This window comes from Arachis hypogaea, chromosome 13 (assembly GCF_003086295.3).
Source record: "Arachis hypogaea cultivar Tifrunner chromosome 13, arahy.Tifrunner.gnm2.J5K5, whole genome shotgun sequence".
NCBI classification, from domain to species: domain Eukaryota; kingdom Viridiplantae; phylum Streptophyta; class Magnoliopsida; order Fabales; family Fabaceae; genus Arachis; species Arachis hypogaea.
Genome location: NC_092048.1, coordinates 54,466,073 through 54,493,640, shown reverse-complemented (window position 1 = coordinate 54,493,640; position 27,568 = coordinate 54,466,073).

Genomic DNA, 27,568 nt, shown 5'->3' with positions numbered 1-27,568 from the left:
ATTAAAAAATATAAGAAATTTAATTAAAATTTAATAAAATAAATGAAAAACTTTAAAAATTGTTTAAGATAACATGTCACCAACTTGAGTTGAAATATATTTACAATCTAAATGGATATTAAATGCCAAGTGTTTTCTTCATTAAAGAATAACAAATTAGTATGTCTGTTTTCTAGGTTTCATACTTGTTTATGAATTGAGGTACCGTTGTTGACTAATAGGTGTGCTAACAGGTTTCAGTTTCAACAATAAGAGAAAGATGATCTGGAAGTTGCTTTTTATCATTATGTTGGGGTTGTTTCTAATCAAGTTAGTTTAGTGAAATTCGGTTTCACTGAGATGGATATATCCTTCCTTCATGTACTTATTTCTATTTTATAGTCTAGGACTAGGAGGCACCATCACAACTTTCATGGCATCATACTGGAACTATCCTAGTGGTCATGCCTTAAAAATATTGCATGCAATTGGTGAGTCTGAGTCCTGAAACAGTGAATCTACTTGCATTTATTGCTATATGTTCAAACTGCTCTCTGTACCTAACTTTTCTTTTTTGCATAATCAACTGTTGCAACTTCTTTTAGTTTGTTAAGAGTCTTGGATCTGTTGGATCCTTTTAGATGAATAAAAACACCTTATATATATATATATATATATATATATATATATATATATATATATATATATATATATATATATTGCTCATTTCTATAAGCATGGATTGTGATGCTTAAAAGATTAAAGTATAGATGGGAGAGTTACATAAAAGATTAAAGGCTTATATTGCTCCATCTCACTTTGTCATAATCTTCTTTTTTTTCCTTTTAACATTGCAGGAGGTTTTCACTTTGTCATAAAGATACACATGAACAGTGAGTCATATTGATACATTTTCAACCATGAGTGGAATATCTCGCTTTTGTGAAAGTGATTTCCCTTGGAGGTGTAGTTTTCTTCTTGCTTATGTAGTATATGGCCACTGGTAATGTATTTATTCAAGTATATTTAAAGTTATATACAATCTCTCTCGCTTTAATTTTGTATTTCCTTGTCAACTTTTTTTATTAACTTTAATTTTTTGGGTGCGGCTTCCTTTCTGTTTTTTTTTTTTTTTTGTCAGTGCATATTCATATTTGGCAAGAACAATTAGTATTAGATATGAGCAGCATAGGCAGAGATTGAACAACATAACAAATGAACCTTTATTCACCAATGTCATTAGAAATTTTATTATATCTCTAAATTACATATTCTACACAAGTTATCTTGCCATATTCTCTCACTAATAAATCTAACATCCTAGTTTTTTGCTTGTGAAGTAACATCATTTGTTTTTTCAGCATATTCCTTGGTTGTAGAGTCGTTGGAGCTATTGGACTAGGAAAGTTTGAGGAAGGATACAACTCTTCCTTCACCTGAATGGTCCTCAGATCATATAGCTCTCTTAGCTGAGTTCCTGGTGCACGAATCCCCACGCTTCGTACAGCTGAACTAGCAAGTGCATTGGGTCGTTTAAGTAATACCTGAGCAAGTCAGGGTCAATCCCACGAGAATTTTGGTTTGTAGAAAGCTATGGTTATCTTGCAGATTTTAGTCAGGCAGATAGAAGAGTTATTGGTTTGAATTTGGTTAAAAGCATAAAAGGAATAAAAAAGGGTAATCAGAACTCAGAAGTTGTGTAAACTATGATAAGAAGGTGGTTAAGACTTGGAGATGCTTTGTCCTTCTGAATTAACTCTAGTTTTACTGTCTTCTTTAATTGTGAATGATTTCTTCTATGACAGGCTGCATGTGATCAACGCCGTACGGCTGTAGTCATTAATCTCCTCTGCATCAGATCAAATGCCGGGTCAGCAGTCATTCAATCTGAATGGGGGTGAAGCTCCTGCAGTCCATTCTCTTTAATGATCCTACTCAAAATGCCACAAACAAGGTTGAATCTTCCGGATCAGAGAATGTTGCGCCTTTGGGTTCTAGCCTTTACCACAGAGACCCTAATCTCCCCATACCTCGGCTGAAATGGTGTCTCGAGAAGTCCCCAACGAAGTCGTGGATTAGCCATCTAAGAGATGTATAATCAAGCTGGTAGTTTGATGCTTTCCAGTCATGTATTCACACGAACCCAAGAAGAACACGGGTGGTTGTCAGGCACGCGGTCTTAGTATGAAGAACGGAGCTGATTGTCACGGATCATCCCATTCATCAAGTTGAAGAACGAATATACATCTTAGAATTGAATCAAACAGGATTGAAGAGAAACAATAATATTTTTATTAATTCATAGAACTCAGCAGGGCTCATCCCCTCAACCTAGGAGGTTTAGAAACTCATACTCATAGAAAATACAATGATAAACGAAAATATAGCATAAAGTCCTTTATGATTATGTAAAATATCCCTTAAATACTAAACTAATGACTAAGAATTACATAAGAAAGGGTAAAACAGTTGTTTAGTGCTAAAATCCACTTTTGGGACCCACTTGGTGAGTGTTTGGGCTGAGCTCACGTGCTAGGAGGCCTCTAGGGCGTTGAACGTTGGCTAGGAGGTCCTCTTTGGGCATTTGGGCGCTGCTCTCCTCCTTTGGGCATTGGATGCCTGGAATGGGGCAGTAGGCTGGCGTTGGACGCCAGTTTTGTGCCTTCTAATCTGAAGCAAAGTATAAACTATTATATATTGCTGGAAAGCTTTGGAAGCCAGATTTCCATAGCCGTTGAGAACGCTCCATTTGGACTTCTGTAACTCCAGAAAAGCTCTTCCGAGTGCAAGGAGGTCAGATCCGGACAGCATCTGCAGTGCTTTCTCTGTCTCTGAATCAGACTTTTGCTCTAACTCCTCAATTTCAGCCAGAAAATACCTAAAATTGCACAAAAATACACAAACTCAAAGTAGAATCCAAAAATGTGAATTTAACACTAAAACCTATAAAAACTTAATAAAAATCAAACAAAACATACTAAAAACTATATGAAAATGATGCCAAAAATCGTATAAAATATCCGCTTATCAGTTTCGCTGTTAGAAAAATAGATCATGGAAAAAAGAAGCCAAGACTATTTCTTTACAACAAAGGTTGCAATGCTACTACCTTTTACTAAAAAGTCCAGATGCTGTCTAAGAATTAGATTAGTTTTTTCTAATGTAGAATTGTAATTTTTTTAAATATTTCTTTTGAAAGTTGAATTCATTTTTTCTTAAAAGTTTCATTCATATTTTATTATGTATATAATTCATATAAATCAATGAAAAATTATTTTTTTTAGTATTTTATTTTATTTTAAAGATTAACTTATTAATATTTCTATTTTATTTTCTATTTTTTCTTTTTTTTTATTTGAAAAGGATTAGGCCATGCTTTAAAAGTGTAACGATAAATTTTTACTTTTCGGCATGTTTTAAAAGTGTGGCTGTATATTCATTTTTTGGCAAGCTTTAAAAGCATGGTTGTATGTCTATTTTTTGCCATGCCTTAAAAGTGTGGCTACAGGGTTATACACACAGCCACGCTTTTAAGTGTGCCAATAGATAAAAATGTGAGAAAAAATAAAGCAATAAAAGCATGCCAATAGATCAAAAAAAGCGTAGCGATAGAGTAACTGGCATGCTTGTAGATGTGACCCTTTCAAAAGCATGTCGATAGTTCAAAAAGCGTGGCGAAAAAATGTGGCAAATTTTGTCGACTTTTGTCACGCTATAAAAATGTGGCATATTTGTAGTTCTCTTGTAGTGACTTATTGACTATAGGTATTGACGCGTGAGCATCTTGTACCGTTTTTTCCTTCATTTTCTAGTTATTTTTAATTAGAAATTATTAATTTTTATTATATTTTAGTGCAAAAATCTTCTTTGGATGCTACTTTGAGTTGTTTTGGTGTTTTTATTATTTCAAATGAAATTTGGAAAAATTTGACAAAGTTTTGTGCAAAAACAAAGGAAGAAAGTGGATGCTGTCAACCCTGACCTCCTTGCATTCCGACGAGCATAACTTGAGAGGCAGAGGTCCAACTGACGCGGTTTTAGCGGCATTAAATAGCAAACTTTCAGAACTTTCTAACGATATATAATAGTCTATACTTTTCTTCTGGTATCACTGTAAATCTAAAGAGGATAGAACCAGCGCCAAAACTCCCCCCAGCTAGTGTTAAACACCCAAAAAATGCTTAAAAAATGCCAGATATGGGTCAAACTCACCCAAGGGAGCATCTTTAGTGGGATTAAGCTTTTAATAGCTATTTTTTTAATCTTATTTTAGTTATTTTTAATTACAAACAAAATCTTTTAGACCCGGAATTTATTATTCTATTATATTATCAAATAAAATTAGGGGGGATCTTCTCTCTTCTGCTTCCGCACGTTTTTTAGAACCCTAATTTTCTCTATAAGTCATGAGCAACTAAACCTCTCGGTTAAGGTTAGAAGCTCTGTTTATTTCTATGGATTAAGATTATTGTTTTTCTATTTTAATTAATGTATTGATTCAGTTTCAAGGATTGTTTTCTTTCTTAATCTTATATATGAATATGGGTGGAACGAGAGTATGACTCTTATTCTACTTGAATTCTTGTGATTTTCGAGACAATTATCTCACTTGAACAATAGCTTGAAAATAAATTCCTCCTAAATTGCTAATTACATGAACTAATTGGGATATGTGACATGTAATCCTGTTAGCTTTGTGTAATTAGAGTTTTTGTGGCCATAAACTAGTTTTTGAACTTAACCCTCTAATCGGAATTAAGTGATCACGAGAGTGGCAGTTAATGAAGGTTAGAGGAGGCTAAATCACTAAGAGATTAGAGTTTAGACATTTACAATTTGCCATGGAATGAATCATGCATTGTTAAAATAGTTGGTAAGAACTTTTAATCCGAAAAAGTAAATATCTCTCAAGCCTTAACTGTGTTTTCTTATTGTTTTTATGACAAATCCTTTAATTGCTTTCTTTATTTTCTTGTTTATTGTTTTATGTGAATTTCAACAATTAAAACTCCTTTTCTATTCACCTAACTAAGTAAATTGGATAGCTATTGTTGCTCAGTCAGACAATTCTCGTGAGATCAATCCTCACTCACCTGATGTATTATTTGAATGACCCGGTACACTTGTCGATTAAGCTGTGCGAAATCCTAATTCACACGCCAGGCATCAAAACATAAACTTTACAAGAAATGGAAAGGAATCAATAACTTTATTAACTTTGTAACACAATTTTTCATATAGAATTTTCTAAATGTTTGAATGAAAGTAACGATTAAACACACAAATTTGAATAATGCTAGAAACTGAAAATTGGAAATGAACATAAAGCTTGAAATCTAGAAAATAAATGATGAATTGAAGAACGACTTGAAAGAAATTGGAAGACAAACTAAACTAAAATGTAGAATAAATAAAAATACTGTTGAATATTCACATGCACTTGTACTCTATTGCTTTCTTTAGTATCAGTGTGACTGGAAAACCCTTCACAGTTTCAGTGTATAAGTGAGTTGTGGAATGGAAGTCCTCTCATCAATTCTTGATTCCTCTATTTATAGATAATATTCTTTATCTCTAAACCTCATTCCTTGGTTATTAAGCAAATCACCCCACGTTCTGTTTAGAGTTGATCTCCAAGATATTAATCCACGTTTTGCATCTGCTTAGAATTCAAGTAAGCCATCCATGTTCTAGGAGTATTTACTCTCTTTGGAGTTCATCCATTTCTACCCACGTTCATGACAATTATTAATTTAGATAAGTTTAAGTATTTAAGCACGTTTTAATGATGATCTTTTGCTTATATTTTCAACTACCTTTTTTTCATTAGCTTTTCAAAAAAATTGTTAATTGATTCTTCCTCAGGATTCGACACCTTCTATAAATTTTGACTTTATGCTTGTTTCTCTATTATGATTCATGGCCTCGTTCTCTATAGATTGGTCACTTATTTTGTGTTGATCTTGATCTACCTCTTTGGAAGGTCAACACACTTTCGACTCTTATCAACGTATCATGTCGATATTATGTTGAAATATAGCTTCTCCTGATCATGGTATGAACCTAAAGCCCTTCTTATTTTGATTTAACTTCCTTTGACCTTAACACTCAACATATCACATTTATGTCAAAAATGACTTTGGTTTCTTCGCTTATTCGCACCAACAAAATCAAATAAATATTGTTTGCCATTTGAAAAAATAATATTTTTATTATTTCTGCACTTTTTTAAAGGGCTTTTTAGTCCTTATATTTTGAAAACCATGTTCACTTACATGCATCCATATCTAACACATTTCCAATTAATTGGACACATCATTTAAGGACTACTTTGGAATCAGTTTAAGGGGGTTATTATTAGAGCAACTCTAGTGTTAGCCTTTATTTTAATTTCATTTTGAGTTCCACAAAATGATACATCAACATTTGTGGGATTATATGTTATAAATAGTTATTTGAGATTAAATGTGAGATTTGTCACTTAAAGTCTTATGATGTAAGAGCATCTTTAGTTGTTTTTTTTTAGTATTTTTTTAACAAAGTTAGTGAATTTTTTATGACAATTGAGATTTTTAGTGTCTTAATCAATATTTTTTAAAATTGTTTTGAGACTTGGTATGTATAAAAAATGTTAAAAATAAGCGAGAACAAGGATAAAAAGAAACAAGCAAAAAGAACGCTCAAGAGCAAGAGAAGGAGAAAACAAACAAAAAGTTCTCTGGACCAAGCATGCAAAAATTGAAGCCCCTGGAGTGTCAAAGAAGACCATGCATATAATGTATACGCATAGCAAAAGTACACTTCCAGTAGCCAAATCCACTTTATGCGTACTACGTACTTGGGAGTTCCTTGTATACTAGTGCATTCTTGCATATAATGCATGGAACTAGATCTCTTTTAACCTCTTTGCACTCCAATGAATATAATTTGAGTTAGAGAAGTTCAAATGAAGTGGTTCTAACGATATTAAAAAGTTAACATTTAAAACTTTTCAATAATATATAATAGTCTATAGTGACCATGCGTCTAAGGAGGCCACACTCAAGCCACAAAAAACACTCCAGAATTGGCAAATGCCATGCTATAACATGGGAATTCCTACATTATGAGGCCAAATTGGGCCCATGATACGCACAAAACTTGTCTCTCAACAAATTTTCTTCGGCAAGTGTACCGAATTTGTCGTCAAGTAAAAACTCACAATAGAGTGAGGTCGAATCCCACAGAGATTGATTGATCAAGCAACTTTAATTAGAGGAATGTTCTAGTTGAGCGAGCCAGAATTTGATTTGAGATTTGCAGAAAATTAAATGGCGGGAGAGTAAATAGCAGAAACAGTAAATGCTAGAAATAAAGAGCTGAATGTAAATGGCGGAAAGTAAATTGCAGAATCTTAAACGGGAATGGGGTAATTGCTCATAAAAGTAAATGGCAGAAATTAAAGAGAATGGGCAAGATCAGAAATGGGGGGTTCATTGGGCTCAGGAGATGTTGCATTCTCCGGATCAAGTTCATTTTCATCTCTTCCTCAATCAATGCATTCATTGATCTCCTTGGCAATCTTAAGTGATCGAATTCCAATTTTTTGGTAATTCAATCTCTCAAATCTTGATCAATAGCCAATTCCTTGGTCAATTGCTCATGAGAAGAGATGAAGTATGGTCACTGATTATACCACATGCATTTCCCAAATCAAGTGTTGGTAGGATTATAGTCACATATCTATCCAAACCCAATTTGGTCCAGCATGAGAAAGCATTTCTAGCATGATCTCTTCATTCCTCTTTCAAGGTTCAGAAGAGATCCAAGTATGAATAGCTTCTTTTCCAAGATAACTACCCAATTGGATGAAGATCGAAAGCTTTCTAGTAAAATCAAGAGAAAAGATAGAAGAAGGAGAATGAAAACTAATATTGATCCATCAAATTACAACAGAGCTCCCTAACCCAATGAAAGAGGTTTAGTTGTTCATAGCACTGGAAAATGAAAACCAAGATGGAGAATACATGATGAAAGTAAAACTAGAAGTGCAGAGAAAGTAAAATACAGAGAGTAGTTCTATGCCAAAGGCTCCCTAAAGTTTCCAACTCCCTAACTAATTCAAAGCTACTCCTATATATACTACTCTTCTCCTCTTCTAGTTGGCTCTTCAAGTCTTGGGTATGGGCCTCTGAATCTTGAGTTTGAAGCAGATATCCTTTTCATTGGGCTTAGCTTTGCTTGCAGAGAGAAAAGGTGAAGTAGGCAGGGACTTTGACTCAGGACGTTAGTGGTGTCAACGTTAAGTGAAAGTGTGGGTTCGAGAACGTTAGTGACAATCACCTTTTTCACTAACGTTCCTAACCCAAATATGATCACGTTGACTTCAACGTTAGTGGCACTAACGTGACCACTAACGTTGCCTCTTGGTCCTTTGCACACGTTATTGGGACTTACCTTTCCCAATAACGTGGAGAGTCCTCCCTTGTCCCTACGTTAGAGTCCACGTTAACTAGGTTAACGTGGCTTCTAACGTAGCAGTGCCAATTCTTTGAGAATGTTAGTGACACTTACCTTTGTTACTAACGTTCCAATGTGCCCCTTTCCCACGTTAGAGTCCACGTTAACTAGGTTAACATGGCTTCTAACGTAGTAATGCTAGCCATCCCCAACGTTAGTGACAAAGGTGAGTGTCACTAACGTTGCCTCATCATCTCTTTATCCACGTTAGCTTCCACGTTAACTAATTTAACGTGGGAATTAACGTTGCTCATGGTGGCTCTTGGTGGTTCACCCCAACGTTAGTGACAAAGGTAAGTGTCACTAACGTTGGCTATCAATTGCTCTCTCCACGTTAGCTTCCACGTTAACTAAGTTAACGTGGGAGTTAACGTGGCTTATGGAGGCTTGGCCAACGTTAGTGACAAAGGTGAATGTCACTAACGTTGGCTTCTCTTTTGCTTCTTAACGTTAGAGTCCATGTTAACTAAGTTAACATGGCAACTAACGTGGCCAATTATGAGCTTGGTCCAACGTTAGTGACTGGTAGCACAAATTGCGAATCACACTTTTCACAACGCGTACCACTGACCAGCAAGTGCACTGGGTCGTCCAAGTAATACCTTACGTGAGTAAGGGTCGAATCCCACGGAGATTGTTGGTTTGAAGCAATCTATGGTTATCTTGTAAATCTTAGTCAGGAAGTCAATTATGTTTATCAATTGAATTGTGAGTAACCAGTAGAGCATAAATTAAAAGTTACTTGTTGTGCAATAATGGAGAATATGTTGGAGTTTTGGAGATGCTTTGTCTTCTGAATCTCTGCTTTCCTCTGTCTTCTTGTTCACGCACGCACGTCCCCCTACGGCAAGCTGTGTGTTGGTGGATCACCGTCGTCAATGGCTACCTTCTATCCTTCCAGTGAAAACTACGCTCACGCGCTCTGTCACAGCACGGCTAATCACCGGTTGGTTCTCGATCCGGTTGGAATAGGATTTACTATCCTTTTGCATCTGTCACTAACGCCCATCCTTCAGGAGTTTGAAGCTCGTCACAGTCATTCAATCCTTGAATCCTACTCGGAATACCACAGACAAGGTTTAGACTTTCCGGATTCTCATGAATGCCGCCATCAGTTCTAGCTTATACCACGGAGATTCTGATTAAGGAATCTAAGAGATACTCATTCAATCGGATATAGAACGGAGGTGGTTGTCAGGCACACGTTCGTGGTTTGAGGAAGGTGATGAATGTCACAGATCATCACCTTCATCACAGTTAAGCGCGAATGAACATCTTAGATAGGAACAAGCGTGTTTGAATGGAAAACAGAAATACTTGCATTAATTCATCGAGACACAGCAGAGCTCCTCACCCCCAACAATGGGGTTTAGAGACTCATGCCGTCAGAGAATACAAAGTTTAGATCTGAAATGTCATGAGATACAAAATAAGTCTCTAAAAGTTGTTTAAATACTAAACTAGTAGCCTAGGGTTACAAAATATGAGTGGACTATGATGGATGATGCAGAGATCCACTTCTGGGGCCCACTTGGTGTGCTGGGGCCCACTTGGTGTGTGCTGGGGCTGAGACTTTAAGCAATTCACGTGCAGAGGCCATTTGTGGAGTTGAACGCCAGTTTTTGTGCCAGTTTGGGCGTTCAACTCCAGTTTTTTATCCTTTTCTGGCGCTGGACGCCAGATTTGGGCAGAAGGCTGGCGTTGAACGCCAGTTTACGTCGTCAATTCTTATGCAAAGTATAGACTATTATATATTTCTGGAAAGCCCTGGATGTCTACTTTCCAACGCAATTGGAAGCACGCCATTTCAAGTTCTGTAGCTCCAGAAAATCCACTTTGAGTGCAGGGAAGTCAGAATCCAACAACATCAGCAGTCCTTTTTCAGCCTGAATCAGATTTTTGCTCAGCTCCTTCAATTTCAGCCAGAAAAATACCTGAAATTACAGAAAAACACACAACTCATAGTAAAGTCCAGAAACATGAATTTTTCCTAAAAACTACTGGAAATAAACTAAAAACTAACTAAAACATACTCAAAACTATATGAAATTATCCCCAAAAAGCGTATAAAATATCCGCTCATCACAACACCAAACTTAAACTGTTGCTTGTTTTCAAGCAACTAGACAAATAAAATAGAAGACTAATAGGTTGAGAAGCAATAATATCTCAGAGTTTTTGATTGAAGCTCAGATCCTAATTAGATGAGCGGGACTAGTAGCTTTTTGCTTCTGAACAGTTTTGGCATCTCACTTTATCCATTGAAGCTCAGAGTGATTGGCATCTATAGGAACTCAGAATTCAGATAGTGTTATTGATTCTCTTAGTTCAGTGTGATGATTCTTGAACACAGCTTCTTTATGAGTCTTGGCCGTGGCCCTAAGCACTTTGTTTTCCAGTATTACTACCGGATACATAAATGCCACAGACACATAACTGGGTGAACCTTTTCAGATTGTGACTCAGCTTTGCTAAAGTCCCCAATTAGAGGTGTCCAGAGTTCTTAAGCACACTCTTCTTTTTGCTTTGGACCTTGTCTTTAACCGCTCAGTCTCAAGTTTTCACTTGACACCTTCACGCCACAAGCACATGGTTAGGGACAGCTTGATTTAGCCGCTTAGGCCAGGATTTTATTCCTTTTTGGCCCTCCTATCCACTGATGCTCAAAGCCTTGGGATCCTTTTTATTACCCTTGCCTTTTGGTTTTAAGGGCTTTGGCTTTTTCTGCTTGCTTTCTCTTTTTTTTCTTTCTCTCTTTTTTCTTTTTTTTTTTTTTCTGCAAGCTTTGTTCTTTGCTGCTTTTTCTTGCTTCAAGAATCATTTTTATGATTTTTCAGATTCTCAATAACATGTCTCATGTTCATCATTCTTTCAAGAGCTAACATATTTAACAGTCTTAAACAACAAATTCAAAAGATATATGCATTGTTCAAGCATTCATTCAGAAGACAGAAAGCATTGCCACCATATTTAACTAATTAGAATTTCTTTTATTAAAACTCGAAATTTTATTGCTTCTTATTTAAAAGATCTACTATTTTATTCATGTTTGCTGATGATGAGAAAAATAAGCTGTAGCTTAATTGGAGATAAAATCAAAATAGACTAATTACTACTATATGACTCCTAAGGTAAAATTAAAATAAGAACAGTTATCACAGAATTAAGGCTAAGATTAGAACTCAACAACCTTGAGGTTTGGGAAGTGGATGTTCCTCTAGTCTGTGAGGTGCTTGGTTCTTCAAGAGAGAATTTCTGGTGCTTCAGTTCCTTTAAATCACGCCCTTACTCCTCTTGGAGTGGGTTGTTTTCCTTTAGGGGCCATGATCTTAGTGATCACGGATAAGCACACCAAACTTAGAGCTTTGCTTGTCCTCAAGCAAAAGAAAAAGAAGGAGATGGGTAGAAGGAGAGCTCCTCCCCACCATCCTGGCGTTTGAACGCCCAAACACTGCCTGTTTTGGGCGTTCAATGCCCAAATGCTGCTATCCTGGGCGTTCAACGCCCAGTTGTTGCCCTTTTCTGGCGTTGAACGCCAGATAGCTATCCTTACTGGCGTTCAGCGCCCACTGGATGCCCATTTTGGGCGCTGAACGCCCAAAATGGCCTTCACTGGCGTTTTCTTGCCAGTAAGCTCCCTATCTCTGTTTTGTGTGTAGATTCCTTCTGTAACCCTGTAAACTTATGCAAATGATTCTTTACCTTAGTGTCAGTGAACTTTATATAAACAAATAAAAATAAAAATAGGGCAAAATGCTTAGAGGATTGTTGCCCCATGGCTGGGTTGCCTCCCAGCAAGCGCTTCTTTATTGTCTTTAGCTGGACCTTGCTGAGCTTTTAATCTAGCTTCAGCCTTGAGCATTCTTGCTCAATGTTGCCCTCAAGATAATGCTTGATTCTCTGTCCATTGACAATGAACTTCTTATCAGAATCAATATCTTGAAGCTCCACATAACCATATGGTGATACACTTGTAATCACGTATGGTCCCCTCCACCGGGATTTCAGTTTCCCGGGGAATAGCCTGAGTCTAGAGTTAAACAACAGAACCTTCTGTCCTGGTTCAAAGATTCTAGATGACAGCTTTCTGTCATGCCACTTTTTTTATTTTTCTTTATAAAGCTTGGCATTTTCGAAAGCAATCGTTTTTCTCCTGCTAATTTGGCATCTAAGTTTAGGAATCTGGTTGCCCAGTAGGCCTTATGTTCCAGTTCCACGGGCAAGTGGCATGCCTTACCATACACGAGTTGGTATGGAGAGGTCCCTATAGGGGTCTTGAATGCTGTTCTGTAAGCCCACAGAGCATCATCCAAGCTCCTTGCCCAATCCTTTCTACGGATACTTACTGTCCGTTCCAGGATTCTCTTTAATTCTCTATTAGAGACTTCAGCTTGCCCATTGGTTTGTGGATGATATGGTGTGGCCACTTTGTGGCGAATTCCATACCGAACCATGGCAGAGTAAAGCTGTTTATTGCAGAAGTGAGTGCCCCCATCGCTGATTAACACTCTAGGGACACCAAACCTGCTAAAGATATGTTTCTGGAGAAATTTCAGCACTGTTTTAGTATCATTGGAAGGTGTGGCGATAGCCTCAACCCATTTTGATACATAGTCAACTGCCACCAGAATATAAGTGTTTGAGTATGATGGTGGGAAAGATCCCATGAAGTCAATTCCCCATACATCAAACAACTCTATTTCCAAGATCCCTTGTTGAGGCATGGCGTAACCATGAGGCAGGTTACCAGCTCTTTGGCAACTGTCACAATTACGTACAAACTCTCGGGAATCTTTATAGAGTGTGGGTCAATAGAAGCCACATTGGAGGACCTTGGTGGCTGTTCGCTCACCTCCGAAATGGCCTCCATATTGAGATCCATGGCAGTGCCATAGGATTCTCTGTGCTTCCTCTCTGGGGACACACCTACGGATAATTCCGTCTGCACATCTCTTAAAGAGATAGGGCTCATCCCACAAGTAGTACTTTGCATCAGTAATTAGTTTCTTTTTTTGTGTTCTATTGTACTCCTTGGGTATGAACCTTGCAGCTTTATAGTTTGCAATATCGGCAAACCATGGTGCTTCCTGAATGGCAAATAGATGCTCATCAGGGAACGTCTCAGCGATCTCAAGGAAGGGGAGGGACGTCCCTTCCACTGGCTCTATCCGGGACAGATGATCAGCTACTTGGTTCTCTGTCCCTTTTCTGTCTCTTATTTCTATATCAAACTCTTGCAGAAGCAATACCCATCTGAGGAGCCTGGGTTTTGAATCCTGCTTTGTGAGTAGATATTTAAGAGCAGCATGGTCAGTGTACACAATCACTTTTGATCCTACTAAGTATGATCTGAACTTGTCAATGGCGTAAACCACTGCAAGTAGTTCTTTTTCTGTGGTTGTGTAATTTTTCTGGGCATCATTTAGAACGTGACTGGCATAATAAATGACATGCAGAAGCTTGTCATACCTCTGTCCCAATACTGCACCAATGGCATGATCACTGGCATCACACATTAACTCAAATGGCAATGTCCAGTCTGGTGCAGAAATGACTGGTGCTGTGACCAGCTTAGCTTTCAGCGTTTCAAACGCCTGCAGGCATGCTGTGTCAAACACAAATGGCGTGTCAGCAGCTAGCAGATTGCTTAGAGGTTTTGCGATTTTTGAAAAATCCTTTATAAACCTCCTATAGAATCCTGCATGCCCCAGAAAGCTTTTGATTGCCTTAACATTGGCAGGTGGTGGTAATTTTTCAATTACCTCTATTTTTGCTTGATCCACCTCTATTCCCTTGTTTGAGATTTTATGCCCAAGAACAATTCCTTCAGTCACCATGAAGTGACACTTTTCCCAGTTTAAAACTAGGTTGGTTTCTTAGCATCTTTTCAGAACAAGTTTCAGGTGATCAAGACAGGAGCTGAATGAGTCTCCATATACTGAGAAGTCATCCATGAAGACTTCCAGAAATTTTTCCACCATGTCAGAGAAAATAGAGAGCATGCATCTCTGGAAGGTTGCAGGTGCATTGCATAGCCCAAAGGGCATCCTTCTGTAAGCAAACACTCCGGATGGACATGTGAATGCTGTTTTCTCTTGATCCTGGGGATCTACTGCAATCTGGTTATAGCCTGAGTAGCCATCCAAAAAGCAGTAATAATCATGACCTGCTAGTCTCTCTAGCATCTGGTCTATGAATGGTAAAGGAAAATGATCCTTTCTGGTGGCTGTATTGAGCCTTCTGTAATCAATACACATGCGCCACCCTGTAACTGTTCTTGTAGGAATCAGTTCATTTTTTCATTATGAATCACTGTCATGCCTCCCTTTTTTGGGACGACTTGAACAGGGCTCACCCAGGGGCTATCAGAAATGGGATAAATAATCCCAGCCTCTAGTAATTTGGTGACCTCTTTCTGCACCACTTCCTTCATGGCTGGATTTAGCCGCCTCTGTGGTTGAACCACTGGTTTGGCATTATCCTCCAGTAGGATTTTGTGCATGCATCTAGCTGGGTTTATGCCCTTAAGGTCACCTATGGACCACCCAAGAGATGTCTTGTGTGTCCTTAGCACTTGAATAAGTGCTTCCTCTTCCTGTGAATTTAAAGCAGAGCTTATGATCACTGGAAGAGTGTCACCTTCTCCTAGAAATGCATATTTCAAGGATGGTGGCAGTGGCTTGAGCTCTGGTTTAGGAGGATTTTCCTCTTTCAGAAGAAAGTTCAGAGGCTCTTTCATGTCCCCTGAATCCTCCAAATCAGGCTGAACATCTTTAAAGATGTTTTCTAACTCTGATTCGAGACTCTCAGCCATGTTGATCTCTTCTACCAAAGAGTCAATAAGGTCAACTTTCATGCAGTCTGTTGATGTGTCTGGATGCTGCATGGCTTTGACAGCGTTCAACTTGAACTCGTCATCGTTGACTCTCAGGGTTATTTCCCCCTGCTGGACGTCAATGAGGGATCGTCCAGTTGCTAGGAAGGGTCTTCCTAGAATGAGAGTAGCACTCTTGTGCTCCTCAATTTCCAGCACAGCAAAGTCAGTGGGAAAGGCGAATGGCCCAACTCTGACAATCATGTCCTCAATCACGCCTGATGGGTATTTAGTGGAACCATCAGCAAGTTGGAGACATATCCGGGTTGGTTTAACTTCTTCAGTTAAGCCAAGCTTCCTGATAGTGGATGCAGGTATCAGGTTGATGCTCGCCCCAAGATCGCATAGAGCTGTCTTGGTGCAATCACCTTCTAATATGCATGGTATCAGAAAACTCCCAGGGTCTTTAAGCTTTTCAGGAAAGCTTTTCAGAATGACTGCACTGCATTCTTCAGTGAGGAGAACTCTTTCTGTTTCTCTCCACTCCTTTTTATGACTCAAGATCTCTTTCATGAACTTGGCATGAGAAGGTATTTGCTCAAGTGCCTCTGCAAATGGAATCTTTATTTCAAGAGTCCTTAGATAATCTGCAAAGCGAGCAAATTGCTTATCCTGCTCCTCTTTCCGGAGTTTTTGAGGATAAGGTATCTTGGCTTTATATTCCTCAACCTTAGTGGTTAAAGAAGCCTTTTTAGAGGGGTTGTGATCAGCACTTATGTGTGTCTGATCCCTCACTAGCAATTGCGTACCAGAGTTAGAAGCTGGAGTGACGTTAGACGCCAACTCACTGTCTGTTCCTGGCGCCTGAACGCCAGAAATGTGCCCCTGTTGGGCGTTCAACGCTAGATTCTTGCCCATTTCTGGCGTTGAACGCCAATCCTGCCTTGTTTCTGGCGCTGAACGCCAGTTTTGGGCATGGTCTGGGCGTTCAGCGCTAGCCTTCCACCCATTTTCTGGCGTTTTAGTGCCAGAATTATTTTTCCCTGGGCTCTTACTGTCCTCAGGGGAATCTTTGGTGGGTTGCTTATTTCTTGAATTTTTGATGCCTTGAGGTGGGGTATTTAATGTTTTCCCACTTCTTAATTGAACTGCTTGGCATTCTTCTGCTATTTGCTTTGATAGCTGCTGCTTTGTTTGCTTAAACTGTTCTTCCATATGTATATTAGCTATCCTTGTCTCCTGTAACCTGTCCTTGAATTCAGCTAGCTGCTTTGTTAGAAAATCTAATTGCTGATTGAATTCAGCAGCTTGTTTTACAGTACTGAATTCAGCAGTTACTGTTTTAACCTCTTCATTCATGGAAGGGTTGCTGCTTAGATACAGATGCTGATTCCTGGCAACTGTATCAATGAGCTCTTGAGCCTCTTCGATTGTCTTTCTCATATGGATAGATCCACCAGCTGAGTAATCTAAAGACATCTGAGCTCCTTCTGCAAGCCCATAGTAGAAGATGTCTAACTGAACCCACTCTGAAAACATTTCAGAGGGGCATTTTCGTAGCATCTCTCTGTATCTCTCCCAGGCATCATAAAGAGATTCATTATCTCCTTGTTTAAAGCCTTGGATGTCCAGCCTTAGCTGTGTCATCCTTTTTGGAGGGAAATATTGATTCAGGAATTTTTCTGTCAGCTGTTTCCATGTTCTTATGCTGGCCTTAGGTTGGTTATTTAACCACCTCTTAGCTTGATCTTTTACAGCAAATGGAAACAGTAATAGTCTGTAGACATCCTGATCTATTTTCTTATCATGTACTATGTCAGCAATCTGTAGAAACTGTGCCAGAAACTCTATAGGTTCTTCCTGTGGAAGACCGGAATACTGGCAACTTTGCTGCACCATGATAATGAGCTGAGGATTCAACTCAAAGCTACTAACTCCAATGGAGGGTATGCATATGCTACTCCCATATGAAGCAGTAGAGGGGTTAGAATATGACCCCAAAGTCCTCCTGGACTGTCCATCTCCACTTATGTCCATGATGGATCTATGGATATAACTTGGACTGATTTATCTTTTTATTTATTTTATTTTATAAGAAGTAAATACTTAAATAAAATAAAATAACTAAAAAGAATTTGAATTTTGAAATAAATTTTTTTTTTCGTAAAAATAAAAATTAATTAGTTAATAAAAAAGAAATTTTTGAAAAAGGGGGAAGATATTTTCGAAAATTAGAGAGAGAGAGAGTTAGTTAGGTAGTTTTGAAAAAGTTAAGAAACAAACAAAAAGTTAGTTAGTTAGTTGAAACAAATTTTGAAAAGATAAGAGGTTAGGAAGTTAGAAGAGATATTTTGAAAAGATATTTTTGAATTTAGTGAGGAGAGAGAAAAACAATAAGATAGTACAAGATTTAAAATTTTTAGATCTAATGTTCCTTGTTTTCGAAAATTTTGGAGGGAAAACACCAAGGAACACCAAACTTAAAAATTTTAAGATCAAGACACAAGGAAACTCAAGAACACTTTGAAGACTCACAAGAACACAAGAACATGAAGGAAGAACACCAAACTTAAAATTTTTAGAAAACCAAACCAAAATTTTCGAAAATCAAAGGGAAATCAACAAGAAAACACCAAACTTAAAGTTTGGCACAAGATTTAAGAGAAAAAAAAAATATTTTTGAAAAAGAAGGTTTTGAAAAGAGTATAAAAGAGTCTAACCCAATCAAATTAATGTTCTAGCCAAATGAGTTATGGGACCTTAGGATGAAATTTTAAGAGAGATTATTTTTGAAAACACCAAACTTAAAGTTTGGCACAGGATTTAATAGAAAAATTATTTTTGAAAAAGGTTTTTTTTTTTTTTAAAAATATGATAGCCAATTATCATGAACATAAACACCACGTTCTAAATAACTGAGCTATAAGTTTAAAGTATTTTAACAAGGGATAAATAATAAAAGACTCTAAACCAAAAAAGAAAGATTTTTCCTAATCTAAGCAACAAAATAATCCGTCAGTTGTTCAAACACGAACAATCCCCGGCAACGGCGCCAAAAACTTGGTAGCACAAATTGCGAATCACACTTTTCACAACGCGTACCACTGACCAGCAAGTGCACTGGGTCGTCCAAGTAATACCTTACGTGAGTAAGGGTCGAATCCCACGGAGATTGTTTGTTTGAAGCAATCTATGGTTATCTTGTAAATCTTAGTCAGGAAGTCAATTATGTTTATCAATTGAATTGTGAGTAACCAGTAGAGCATAAATTAAAAGTTACTTGTTGTGCAATAATGGAGAATATGTTGGAGTTTTGGAGATGCTTTGTCTTCTGAATCTCTGCTTTCCTCTGTCTTCTTGTTCACGCACGCACGTCCCCCTACGGCAAGCTGTGTGTTGGTGGATCACCGTCGTCAATGGCTACCTTCCATCCTTCCAGTGAAAACTACGCTCACGCGCTCTGTCACAGCACGGCTAATCACCGGTTGGTTCTCGATCCGGTTGGAATAGGATTTACTATCCTTTTGCATCTGTCACTAACGCCCATCCTTCAGGAGTTTGAAGCTCGTCACAGTCATTCAATCCTTGAATCCTACTCGGAATACCACAGACAAGGTTTAGACTTTCCGGATTCTCATGAATGCCGCCATCAGTTCTAGCTTATACCACGGAGATTCTGATTAAGGAATCTAAGAGATACTCATTCAATCGGATATAGAACGGAGGTGGTTGTCAGGCACACGTTCGTGGTTTGAGGAAGGTGATGAATATCACAGATCATCACCTTCATCACAGTTAAGCGCGAATGAACATCTTAGATAGGAACAAGCGTGTTTGAATGGAAAACAGAAATACTTGCATTAATTCATCGAGACACAGCAGAGCTCCTCACCCCCAACAATGGGGTTTAGAGACTCATGCCGTCAGAGAATACAAAGTTTAGATCTGAAATGTCATGAGATACAAAATAAGTCTCTAAAAGTTGTTTAAATACTAAACTAGTAGCCTAGGGTTACAAAATATGAGTGGACTATGATGGATGATGCAGAGATCCACTTCTGGGGCCCACTTGGTGTGCTGGAGCCCACTTGGTGTGTGCTGGGGCTGAGACTTTAAGCAATTCACGTGCAGAGGCCATTTGTGGAGTTGAACGCCAGTTTTTGTGCCAGTTTGGGCGTTCAACTCCAGTTTTTGATCCTTTTCTGGCGCTGGACGCCAGATTTGGGCAGAAGGCTGGCGTTGAACGCCAGTTTACGTCGTCAATTCTTGTGCAAAGTATAGACTATTATATATTGCTGGAAAGCCCTGGATGTCTACTTTCCAACGCAATTAGAAGCACGCCATTTCAAGTTCTGTAGCTCCAGAAAATCCACTTTGAGTGCAGGGAGGTCAGAATCCAACAGCATCAGCAGTCCTTTTTCAGCCTGAATCAGATTTTTGCTCAGCTCCTTCAATTTCAGCCAGAAAAATACCTAAAATTACAGAAAAACACACAACTCATAGTAAAGTCTAGAAACATGAATTTTTCCTAAAAACTACTGGAAATAAACTAAAAACTAACTAAAACATACTCAAAACTATATGAAATTATCCCCAAAAAGCATATAAAATATCCGCTCATCAGTGACAAAAGAGAGTGTCACTAACGTTGGCCTTGTTGTCTTCTTCCACGTTAGAGTTCACGTTAACTTAGTTAACGTGATTCTTAACGTGGGCTTATGATGGCTTCGAGGGCGTTATTGGCGATTACCTTTCTCATTAACTTTGCAAGTTAGCACCCATTCCGCGTTAGAGGTCACGTTAGTGGGACTAACGTGACTGCTGACGTGGTTCTTCTATGCTTCCTTTGTCCTGAAATCAAGCAACAAAGTGCTTCAAAGTTCTAGTCCAAGTCATGAGTCATGCATCATCCAATTTGTCATATAATTCATGCAAAATTCTCATGAAATCATGTAAAGTGCACAATGTATGCTTGAATCAAGATGTAAGTGAATATCTACCCAAAACTAGCTTATTTTTTAAGAAATATATGAAACTACCTTAAAAACAGTAAAGAAAAGGTCAGTGAAACTGGCCAAAATGCCCTGGCATCAGCCCATTAAAGCCATGCGTTATACGTGAGGGTTGGTGCATATAACGCACTAAAATAGGCTACTCCCAAGGCCTTCAATTTTTCACTAATCCTTCATTAATCCTTCAATTCTTGAAGCACTTAATTGGATGATCCAAGATTAAGTTTCAAATCTATGATTTTAATTAAGTAAGGCATTAAGTTTTGAATTTCAAATACAAGGAATATTAATAATTAATTAAGAGTTGTTATAAAAAATTTGATTTGATTTGATTTTGTTTTAATTTAGTTTGAGTTTGATTTCTAGGTTTAGTTTAAGGTTTTAATAAGTCCTTGTTCATGGACAGAAGGGACACATAATACACCATATTTTAGAGTTTTGTTTTCATTCCACTATGAGCAACTGATCTTCTTTGTTAAGGTTAGGAGCTCTGTTCATCTTTTTATGAATTATTAATCTAAGTGTTTTACTTTATTTGAGATTTATGCTTTGATCTATTTCATGATTGAGTTTTCATTCTTCATTCCTAAAGATTTAGAATTATTGGAAAACATTCTAACTCCATTTTGGATTCTAAATATTGTTTTGAAAAAAGTAATATTGGAATTAGCTTGAAAACTCTTTCTCATTAATTTTTTATTTAACTAGGAATATTGTTTATGTAAGACCCAGAACTTTTGAAAAGTCTTATTATGATCAAGTCTCAAATCATATAGTTATTTATAGCCTTAATTTCAGAGATTATTTTATTAAAGGTAATTAAGGCAAGTTTTGATTTATTGAATTTGAGATAAGTTATGATTATTATCCAATTTTACAATTATTGGATTATTTTCTATATTTAAAGTATAATGTTGATAGTTATGAAATAATAAGGATTTTATATAATTTGGATTAGATAAGTAATATTTTAAATATTAATACTGCTACTTTGAAAAATAAAGAGTTTAATTATATTATCTCTAATTATTTTGATTTGGGCATTTTACAGAAAATAATTTGTGAAATTGATGAGAAAATAGTATTTTCTATATATGATTAGTGTTGGATTTAATTTGGGTTTCAAGTACTATGTTGTCCACAATTTTAGGAAAATTACTAAAATGCCCCTAACCCTAATTTTCCTCAAAAGACCCTAACTTTGAAAACCCTACCCGGTAACCCATTGCTTCCCCATGCCCCAGCTGCAGCTGAAATCCCCTTTTTTCTAACTCAGCAGCAGCGTTTCTTTTCCATGAAAGAAAGAAAGGAGAAATAGAAGGTGGGAGAAGAGAAACGGGGAGGAGAGGAGAAGGGGAGGACGACGCCGACGGGCGTCACTGCCGCCGCGCCGTCGCGTCGCGCAGGAACAAGAGGAGTGAGATCCGAGAATGAGGCAAGGATCTGCGTCGGTGGCACTGGGGTTTGCCGTCGCCGCTTGATGCCGCTGAGGGGAGGAGGGTCAACCACCAGAAGGAGCCGTCGATGTCACCCTCGCGAGTCACCATCCCCAAGTCGCAGCACCATGGTGCCAATCTCTTCGCGCCGCCGCGGCTGCCTGCGCTATCGTCGTTGCCGTTGGTCCACCGGGAGTCACCGTCGAAGTTGAGACACTGAGAGAGAGGGTATGCAAGTGAGAAGGGGCTGAGGGTCTGAAACCGCTGCGCCTGGTCTCGTCTGTGAAGCCATTGCCTCTGTCACTACCGACCTGCTTCTCCGCGGTGCTTAGTTGGAGCTTCTGCTACTGTCGCCGGAGTTCTGAGGCCACCAGAACCACCGTCGGAGCTTCTGGCTGCTTTTGCCGTCGCCGAAAAATTCTATCGGTAAGGGTTTTACGTTGGTTCTCCTTCCGTTGAGTTTCTGGAAACCTCACTGTCACTGCATATGGTTCAGGTCATCGTTGCCGCTTGAGGTGGCTGCCGGGCTGCTGCCGAACTGGTTCGGAGACAGCTGCTGTTTCGGATCAACCGTTCTTTCTTCGGTTCAGTAAGCGTTTCGATTTGAAAGCCCTTTTGTTACTGTTCTGTTATCTCACGCTGAGGTTTGTGGCGTTAATTGCTATGAGATTGAGTTTCAGTTGTTATATGTTGCGATTAGAGTTGCTGTGGTTGTTGCGAAAGTGGCTGGGAGCTGAGGTTTTGGTTGCCGTCAGTTCGGGTTGAGGTGGAAAGGACTCCATGAGGTGTTTGGGTTATGGAATTGCGTTTTGAGGTAGGGGCACTTTCCGAAAACTATATTTTGTATATTGAAATTATTACATATGGGTACTGATGTGAGGATGTGTATTTGGTGATTGTATCAGTCCTATGTATTGTTTGGTTGTTTTGTATGATTATGGGTGTTTGTTTGACTCGACTGTTATGTGGCTTTGTGAAACGAAATGCTTTTGAAATTGATTCTTTTAAAGCTTTGAAATCGAGTTGGATCCGTTGGAAATCGATTTGAATTGAATGGATTTTCTTGAGAATGTGGAAAATAGAATACACTCTTGATTTCAGCCTGGCTGGCTTTAAATGATCTGGTTTTTGATAAACGATTGTTGCTGAACCGTTTCTTTGAAATTTTAGAAATGAGTTTATTCGGCTGATAAAGATTTGATTCTTGAAAAGGTTTCCTTGAAATATGGAATTGAGATGACTGTTGGATTTGGCTTGCCTTGAACTGACTTTGGATTTTGGGCTGTTGAAAAGGATTTTGGAACGGTTTAGTTGGGACCCAAACCGGGTGGCAAAGTCCAAGTTTTAGGGGAGGTGCTGCCGAAATTTCTATAAAATCCGAGTCTTTATTGAAATGTTGTCTGGAAAATGATGAGTTAAAGACTTCTACAATTTTATTTGAATTATCGAGAAAAGGAGGATTCATGCTTTCGAAATGAATTATTAAAGAGGAAATTGTGATTTAGTCTTGCTTCTTAAGAAAGGCATTGTATCTCTTTCAGGAGAAAGTTATTTAGATGAAACTTGTGTTTTAAAGCTGTTTGAATGCGAAAAGGGTTTATGCCTTTGAATTTGACTTGGGGTTTCAATTAAAGAAGTTTTAATGATTTTGAAAGGACCTGAATGTCTATTGACAAGTTTCATTTTGAAATGTTTTGAGAAAGGTTTGAAGTACTCTTTGAATTCTGAATTCTTGCAAGACTAAGGTAATTTTGAACAGTTGAAACGCTTTAGAATTTATCATGGGGGTTGAAGTTGGTTTTGCCTAAGTAAAGGAAACGGCTTTGAAAGAAGTAAATGATTACGTGACTCAGTTTGGCTTAGATCCTATTTTATTACTCAAATCGGAAAGCCAAGGTTTTAATGATTTTAAATGAATTTGGCGAAATGAGTTATGTTATTCTCCCCTAAAGACTTGGGACTCTACCGAGAAACTTTTGTTATAAAATCCCATTGTTGGATGGGTGATTTTGAATATCTCAAAGAGATTTTTAACTTGCCATGATTATGGAAGTTTTGGAAAGAGGGTGCCGAGAGTGGCATTGTTTTTAAAAGGGGAATTTACCTTGAGTAAAAGTGGCTTATGAGCCTAAGATGATTTGAGAAATGAGATCTTTAAAGCCAAGGCTGAAAAGAGTTGAAATTTGATTTCAAAGTGAAATGACTTGAGAAAAGTGATTTATGGCTTAAATGCCGGTTTTATGAATTTGATGATTTTTGAATGGTGGAAGTGCTATTTTTATTATGGGCCGGAATGGCTGTGTATGATTATGAATATTGGCTGGTTCTGGATTGAACCGTGAGCCGAAATGGCTGTGTATGATTATCAATATTGGCTGGTTCTGGATTGAACCGTGAGCCGGTTGGCTGAGATGGATGTTGATCCATGGCTGAGAATGAATGCATATATGCTGAGATATTGATAATTGTGAATGTTTGCACTTCCACTATCGGAGATGAGGGTTTTCCTGGGAGGAAGCAGTGGCTAGCCACCACGTGCTCCAGGTTGAGACTCAAAGCTCTTTTGACCCTATGTCGTAAGTGTGGCCGGGCACTGTGAAAGTCCCAGATGAGCTTGCCCCCGTAAATATTCACCAGTGAGGGTGATGGATATGGATCATGATTATGATCAAGTTTATGATGAGTATAACTCGAGTTGGGGATGCGCGACAGAGGGACAGTCCAATGGTTAGCTACCAGGACTTGTCGGGCTGGCTATATAACCGACAGATGATATCATCAACCACTAGGGACAGGCATGCATCATATGCATCTATGTGACATTGTTTGGGTGTGCATATTATACTTGGTTTGCCTATGTGATTAATTGCTAATTGTTCTACTTGTAATAACTGTTTGTTTGTGCTTGCATCTTCCTATTTGTGTTTGCTACTGGGACTCTGTTGGACTGTGGTGATTGGTTGATGGTTGGATTGTTTGGGCCTAGGGCCGTGGTTGAAATGAGATGGACCGATGGTTGGTTTCGGTTTTGTGTGTTTCTGGTTTGAAAAAAAAAATATGAAAGGCTATTTTGGTTCAGCATAGATAAATCTTTCGAAAGGCTTTTGAGTTTTTGAGAATTGAACGGTTCCTCTTTTAGAAAAGATTTCTGACTTTACTTTTATTGTAAACCGTTGTTTTTGAAAAGAGGCATAAGACGGTTATTAATCACTGGTGCGGTTATCTTCACGTATCCTATTACAGTAATTCCCAAAAACCCTCTACTGAGAACCCTTTCGAGAATGATGTTCTCACCCCCTACATTTTTCCCCTTTCAGGATATGGGCGCAGAAGTTACGAAGAGTTTATTTAGTTGTTGTTGAGATGCTCTGTATCGCTTTAGTATATTTTTGTCCCCTCGCCTTTGTCTTTATACTTCTGTAAGAGGGATAGAAATTGTATTGGTTAATGCTTGTAATAATATTTATATATATGTATGTATACATATGGATGTACTCTTTATGAGTTTCTGTAAGTTGTATGGTATCTATGGATGTACGTTATCAAACGAAAGTATTCTTGGGAGCGGTGTTGCGGTTTAAAGTTTTAAACAGGCTCATATTTTAGTATTATGTAGTATAAGTGTCGTCGTAATGTCCGAGCTATCAGAGTTGCGCAGCCGGAAGCGTGAGCTTTGGTAGTTAGGGTGTTACAGTTTAAAATAGTGTGTGACACATATTGATTTTCAATTGCTCTAGTTTGAATAAGTGACATAAAATTTGGATTAGAAAACTCTTGGAAATTAATCATTCTTTCTTGTAAGTTTAAATTGTTTCGGAATAATCTTGAATCTTATTTGAAATTGAATCAGTATTGTGCTTCGCCTCTTTTCTTAAATAATTGACTAAGGAATTAACGATTAATTAGGTTAAAGAGAAATTGAATTGTCAAGGAATTGAGATTTGATTATTTATGATTTATCGTGATTGATCTCTGCATGGCTCAAATAAATGAACAGAATGATTGTTTTCCTAGAAAGTGAGTATCTCTGAAACTTTAACATTCTTACTATTATTGTCTTCACATTCACTATTTGCTATTCTTATTGTTCTCTGTTTACATGTTTAATTCCTCATTTTCATTCCTCTGTTTCTTTGATTTGTCTAATTAGAATAATCAATTAATCATTGTTGCTTAGTCTATTAATCTTCGTGGGAACGATAACTCACTCACCGTGATATTATTTGATACAATTCGGTACGCTTGTCCAGTTGTGGTTTTGCAAAATTTCGCATCATCTTGATCTCAATATAATTTGAATTTTATATTATTTTTAATTATTCTATTAAATTATACAAATGGTAAAAATTTATTCGTTTTCCATCAAGGTGATACTGATATCTCTATAAGAAGCGACCGTTTTTATTTTATCTAAAAATTTCAAATCAGTTTACTTCTCATAAGTATTAAAACACTACAAAATTCTTGCTTGTTTGTAGAAATTTTTTAGTGGAAATTATTAAAAATTTCCACAATATATTTTATTCGTGACAATCTCTAAAATCTCCATAAATCATTAACAAAAATTTTTATACTATAAGACTCTTAACACAATCAATTGTAGAAAAAAAATCCCAACCCAAATAAATGTTCACTCTCAGCCCATACCAAAAATTGAAAAAAGAGAAAAGGATAAATAGGTCTTTGACCTTTTGATTCGCGGACATTTAAATCCTCAAGAATTTGAAAATACATTTAAGTCCCTGACATTTTTAAAACTTAGACATATTGATCCCTCATATTCACTTGGGTTTGTCAGACCTAATGAAAAAATCAAACGTGACTTCCGTTGTACTGACTTAGTTGATACGGATGCACATGTGAGCAAATTTTTAAAATAAAACAAATTAGACCCCGAGATTGTGTGTCCAGATTTTGAAGAGGTCAAGGACTTAAATGTATTTTTAAATCCTTAAAGACTTTAATGTCTGCAGACCAAAAAGTTAGGGATCGATTTGTCCTTTTCTCAAAAAATAAACTCTAAAGAGGGCTTCGAGGGAGAGGAAGATGGACCCCTCTAAAATCCTAAAATTCCGATGTCATCGCCACCACCATTCATCTCCTTGTCATCGTTGCTGCCGTTGTCTCTTCTGTCAACACGTCACTGGTAGAGTTATGAATGGAGGACGAGGTGATTGTGGAGCCTCTGAATTCATTGAGCTCATGGGATAGCATTTCAATTGCAATTCCAATCAGATCGTTGAGATAATGTTTTAAATTTTTGCTTCTGCATCATCTTTCATGGCAGATTCTGTCGCTGGTTCTGCTTTTACTCCGGGGGCTTGAAGCCCTTAGAGTGTGGACTCGGTGGCGCTGGCTGAGAAGATCAGGAACGCAAGCGAGCGGGAGTCTCTAAGAACCTTCGATTGAAGCTGCGTTCGAAGATATCAAATTTTATGGAACTAATTTTTATGTTGTTCTGAGTCGTTGCTGTGAGGATTTGTTCCTAATTTTTTTTTTTTTTTTTGCTTTCTTTAGTTCTTCAAATTTTTCAAAAGATATTAGCTTTTGTAATAATGTGATATATTTTTGTTGAAGTTATACACCATCTTATTTGTTGTGTTCTCTTTTGTAAATTTTTTAGGTCAAGAAAAAGGATTTGAGGTTTAGTTAAGCTGATTTGGGAATTTCTTTTTTCTTCGTGTTTGTTTCAAGTGGATTACCATGATGAATTTTCAATCTGCTTTTACTTCTTGTGTGTTTTGTTATTTTCATGCAGAATTTCTGAAAATATTAATTGATATTATGAAAAAATTTACATCCAGGTTCTTCCATTTGGCTTTTGGTAT